The sequence below is a fragment of the Antechinus flavipes genome, unplaced genomic scaffold, assembly GCF_016432865.1.
Source record: "Antechinus flavipes isolate AdamAnt ecotype Samford, QLD, Australia unplaced genomic scaffold, AdamAnt_v2 unplaced_scaffold195, whole genome shotgun sequence".
NCBI classification, from domain to species: Eukaryota; Metazoa; Chordata; class Mammalia; order Dasyuromorphia; family Dasyuridae; genus Antechinus; species Antechinus flavipes.
The window spans coordinates 2,772-8,422 of record NW_026262036.1 but is presented as its reverse complement, the minus strand read 5'-3'; the positions used below and the strand labels follow the sequence as shown (position 1 = coordinate 8,422).

The window sequence follows — 5,651 nt, the reverse complement described above, 5'->3', positions numbered from 1 at the left end:
AAGGGAAGGGAAGGAAGGCAGGGAAGGGAAGGGAGGGAAGGGAAGGGAAGGGAAGGGAAGGGAAGGGAAGGGAAGGGAGGGAAGGGAAGGGAAGGGAAGGGATGGAAGGGAATGGAGGGAAGGGGTCCCGGAATGGGAAGGGAAGGGAGGGAAGGGGAAGGAAGGGAAGGGAAGGGAAGGGAAGGGAATGCTCTGAAGTTTTGGAGACAAACTCTGTTATATCTCTCGGCTATTCAGCTAAACCATGTGGCCCTGGGGGTGGGGCTCCTGCAAAATGATTAAAACTTTTTGAAGGGTATTCTGGTGATTATCTATTAGCCCCTCCCCCCAAAAAGAAGCCAACTCAAATGAGAATTGTATGTTGTTCATTATAAATCAAATAATGTAAAATTATCGCTTGTTATTCAGAATGCTAGAAGGCTGTCAGATATGCAATTGGATAGAGTTTAAAACAAGTAATCTCTTACTTCAGTGCAGTCACATAAAATCTCATCATTTGTTAACTTCACAAGTCAAGTTGGGAAGCTCTCACTTGGACGTATGGAAGTGTGACTGTGCAGAAAACTATGTTAGGAACAAATAGTATTTGATCATGATTTCTGCAAAGTAATAAAGTGTTGGCAATAACGGAGATTGAACAGAAGACACAAAGTGAAAGTTCCCCATAGCCAGTGTTCTGTGGTTTTCTGTAAAGGGCTGAAACCCTTGAAAGGTGTGCTTGACTCAGACAACCAAGCACTTACAGCTAATTCCCTATTGGACAATAACTCTATTAGCATATTCTTGGGAAAATGGCCCTTTTCCCTATTCCATGCTGGCTCTATCTTTTGGTGTATATAGATAATCATAGGAGGGATAGAGGGTGGAGTGAGACATCCAGACTCACTTGGTCCCAGGACAGAGAGGAGAAAAGTGTGGAGATTCTGAACTCTAGATCCTTGGAAAACTGCTTGGGGAGAGGGTTTGCTTGTATCTCCACAAATGGAGAAGGAATCAGATGGGTGCCCATGAGCCGTATTCACCTTGTCCATCAGAGAGAGATGGAGCACACCTTGAAAGGCAGCCCAAGAATCTCATTCTAGATATCATCAGGCTGCTCGAGTTTTACACTTACAATTTGGAATAACAAGAGAGGAAAGTAGGAGCATTGTAAAAACCTGTACAGCTTGTCTTCCTTTCCACGTTCCTACACTACTTCGAGAGAAGAACTCTTGTGGTTTGAGAGACAGTGAAATTTGGCAAATGGATTTGACCCTTTATAAATCTTTTTCGTCTGTCTTTTATCCGTGTTGTAGACACTTTTCAGGATTCACTTTGCAATAGCAGCAGCAAAAGAGACAAGGCGAGTGGTCACTGAATTCCTTATACAAGCATTGCAATTATGGGTGCACCACAAGCAATGAAAACAGACAATGGACCTGTATATACTAATAAACATTTTGCACACTTTTGTGCACAGTGTAAGATTTTACACACCACTACCATACCTTTTAATCCTCAAGTACAGGCAATAGTAGAGAAGAGAAACAAAGACATAAAGATGTCCTCCAAAAACAAAAGAAAGGGGGAGCCACAGGCAACCTAGAGAACTTGTCAATCTAGCTCTTTATATTATTTCTTGATTTTTGACAAGGTGTATTGGCTCTGGCAGGCAGGTTTTATAACCCACCTGAAGGGCAGTGTCAGTGCGAGCAGCTCCACTATCTAAATAATCGCCAGGTGATGTGGAGAGGCCAGAAAGTGGTGAATGGAAGGGACCAGATAGATAAACTGCTTGGGGAGAGGGTTTGCCTGTATCTCCACAAATGGAGAAGGAATCAGATGGGTGCCAATGAGCCGTATTCACCTTGTCCATCAGAGAGGGATGGAGCACACCATGAAAGGCAGCCCAAGAATCCCATTCTAAATATCATCAGGCTGCTTGAGCTTTATGCTTACAATTTGGAATAAAAAGAAAGGAAAGTAGGAGCATTGTAAAAACCTGTACAACTTGCCTTCCTTTCCATGTTCCTACACTACTTAGAGAGAAGAACCCTTGTGGTTTGAGACCCAGTGAAAGTTGGCAAATGGATTTGACCCATTATAAATCTTTTGGCTGTCTGTCTTTTATCCATGTTGTGGTAGACAGTTTTTTAGGATTCGCTTTTCCAAAACCAGCAGCAAAAGAGAGCCTGAGTGGTCACTGAATTCCTTATAAAGCATTTGCAATTATGGGTGCGCCACAAGCAATGAAAACAGACAATGGACCTGCATGTGCTTCTAAACATTTTGCACACTTTTGTGCACAGTGTAAGATTTTACACACCACTAGCATATCTTTTAATCCTCAAGTACAGGCAATAGTAGAGAAGAGAAACAGAGAGATTAAGATGCTCCTGCAAAAACAATAGAAAGGGGGAGCCACAGGCAACCCTAGAGAACTTGTAAATCTAGCTCTTTTTACCATTTTTTGAATTTTGACAAGGTGCATTGGCTCTGGCAGGCAGGTTTTATAACCCACCAGAAGGGCAGTGTCCAGTGCGAGCAGCTCCACTATCTAAATAATCGCCAGGTGATGTGGAGAGGCCCAGAAAGTGGTGAATGGAAGGGACGGATAGATAAACTGCTTAGGGGAGAGGGTTTGCTTGTATCTCCACAAATGGAGAAGGAATCAGATGGGTCCCAATGAGCCGTATTCACCTTGTCCATCAGAGAGAGATGGAGCACACCTTGAAAGGAAGTACACCCAAGAAACTTCTGGTGGTTCCATTGCTGACTGTGCTCATCACTGAATGAGCATAGCAGTTATGGCGTTTGACTCATGTACATCAAAAATTATAGAACTTCAAAATTCTCAGGAATCATTGGATTCTCTGAGACATGATAAGACTGTTGCAGGACTTCTCTACTATTGTGTGTACTTGAATCATTGGATTCCCTAACACATAAAAAGACTGTTGCAGGACTTCAAAAACTTGTGGGAATCACTGGGTCCCCTGACATGTGAAGCAATGGACAATAGATTGATTTTGGACTCTCTCTTGGCTGCTGAAGAAGGCGTTTGTGTGACTGTTGTTTACATACCCTCTTCTAGGACTTCTGAAAATCTTTTACAACACTATGTTGATTCATGTTGTTATATCACTACTTGCATGTACAATTGATGTCTGTTGCACCACAATGAGCCTGCACTGGTTGTGGGGAGTGTCATCACTACTAGCCTGTGTGTTATTGATATGTGCTTGTGTAACACCTCCCATGCTGATGGGTTTGTGCATACCTGATTCTAATAAAATCCTTCAGCCCAGAAACCTGTTAGCAATCCCCACTTCCCTTTGGTGTTTTTCATCTCCCTTCCTGAGCTGTTGGGGAGCGTGATCACCTCGTTTTTGGTGTTTTCAATCTCACTTTCTACCAGAATCCTTTCCAAACCCACATTAATCCTGGTGCTTTCTTTCTGTTGACAATCTCTAAATTTATTGTATCTATATCCCATAGTTCTATCTGTATTCCATAGATAGATAATTGAATCCTCATTAAACTGTGAGCCCTTCCAAGAAGGACCTGTGGCTTTTGCCTTTCTTTATGTTCCCAGAACTTAGCACAGGGCCTGGCACATAGTAAGTGCATCAAAGGCTTGTTGGCCTGACATCGTGAATAAAACTGTCCAGGGCTGAAACGAGAGAAAGGTAGTAGGGGAAGCATCCTATAGAAGGGGAATATTTTTGGCGGGGCAGGTCTGTCCAGGAAGGATTTGTGGAGGGTCAGCAGAGTGGGAGGGATAAGGTTGGGGAATTGGATATATGGATAAGGGAAGGGGATAAACAATTATTCAATAGTTACTATGTGCCAGGTATTGTGCTAAGTATTTATAATTATTATCTCACTTAGATTCTCACAACAACCCTGGAAAAGAGGTGCTGTCATGATCCTAATTTTCCAATTGGATAAACTGAGGTTAGATGACTTGCCCAGAGTTAACTAATTAATGTCTGAGGCAGATTCTGGACTCAGCACTTTATCCACTACCCATCTACCAGAGGAGGTAGAGGATGGGGAACAGTTGATCTGCAGAGCAGGAACACAATACGTTTCTACTGGTGGAGGAAATGAAGGTAGGCAAGGGTACTTTAGGATTAGGAGCAAGCAAAGGGCATGGGGCAGGTGCAGAAGTGGGCTGCTGGTCAGGGGGCAGGGAAGGGCTTGTCTATTTTAGGGGAAAGGGCAGAAAAAATGTAGGAGGTTTAAAGAGACTGAGGAGACAGCATATTGGAAGGACTGATAAAAAGTGGGAAAGAAAAGAGGTATATGTGAGAAAGGGGAAGCCCCGCTCGGGCAATGGGAGGGAAATGGGGGGAATGAGGTTACTTTGTATAATGGGAAAGAGAGAACTGGAGATAAAATCCAGGATTAGAGAAGACAGGAGAAGAAATCAGCACCTACCCCAGCAAAATGCAGAAGATTTCTGGAATGTGGCTGAATGGTACCCAAAGTCCCTCCCACCAGCATCCTTTCAAGCACAGAAGCCCATCCCATAATACTTGTTTACAGCTTCATTATCCTTTGTCCTCCAGTGCTTAATGATTGGGGGAGTAGGGATGAGGAGAGGGAGCTAGAAAGAGGAGAAGGGAGCTGGGCTGTAGCTGAACTGCAGCATCTTGCCCCAGAAATTTGGGGATTTTTCAGGAGTGCCGGGTGCTGACCCCTATTTTCTGGATCTCTGTCCTGGTGTTTTCTAATTTGAAAAGCCCTGCTTTCCGGAGCTGTTCTTCCCTTTTCCCTTTCTCTATCCCTAAGCAAAACATCCATGCCCTTGTTTGAGCAACAGTCCCAGGCTGTTATTAGCCCCCAATCCCCTGCATTCTGCAGGCCCAGGGTTAAGGGGAAACAAGTGTTTGAGACCGGGAGAATGGCCCAGAAAGCTGAGGTTAGAAAAAGTCAGTTTGTATCAGAAATGGAAGAGGGCTGGGAAGTGGGGAAGGGGGCTATCTTTGGAAGGATTCAGGTATGTGGGAAAGGGACGGGTGGTACTGGATCCTGGCTACTTCACTGAAAGGAGCTAGAATCATGTGAACAATCCCCCCACATTTTTAAGGGGGAAGAAATTCAGACCCAGAGAGCTGGAAAAGGGCTCTTCAGTAGAGATGGGATAACTTGGAGGGAGGGTGGGTGGCAATGTTTATAATTCGGGAGCTGGGAGCATGAGCGGAGGTATGCAAACTAGAGGTAAGGGAGAGGTTGTATGAGAAAAGGAGGAAATCTGGGGGAAGGGGAACATTTGGAGTGTGTGTGTGTGTGTGTGTGTGTGTGTGTGTGTGTGTGTGTGTGTGTGTATGAAGTGTAGCATTAGAAGCTGAAGGGAATGAGTGCTGGGGCGGGGCAAAAAATGAAATCTGGGAAGAATAATGTGGGAATAAGAAGGTTCTGCATGTCTGAGAGTCAAAGCTGAGGTTACACTAGGATCTTTGAGTGTTGAATACATAAAGATGGGGAGTGGACGGGGTGGAAAAAGACCCTGTTTATAAAGAGGTATAAGAGGGAAAGGCTCTGTGGGGCTAGGGAAGATGTGTGTATAGGAAGTGGCTGAGCAGGAATATGGATTATGAAAAGATATGTGGGAAGAGAATCAAAAGAGATCTCTTGAAGGACTAGAAGGGAGACAAGTGGGACAA

The 5,651-nt window shown here is 44.2% G+C and overlaps 1 long non-coding RNA gene across 1 annotated transcript; it reads left to right on the top strand.

Moving 5' to 3' along the window:
- Positions 1-997: 997 nt before the first annotated feature.
- Positions 998-3,290, top strand: LOC127543321 (uncharacterized). The gene is made up of 2 exons (XR_007949205.1): positions 998-1,633; positions 2,465-3,290. It is a non-coding gene; the product is annotated as an uncharacterized LOC127543321 (long non-coding RNA).
- The last annotated feature ends 2,361 nt before the right edge of the window (positions 3,291-5,651 follow it).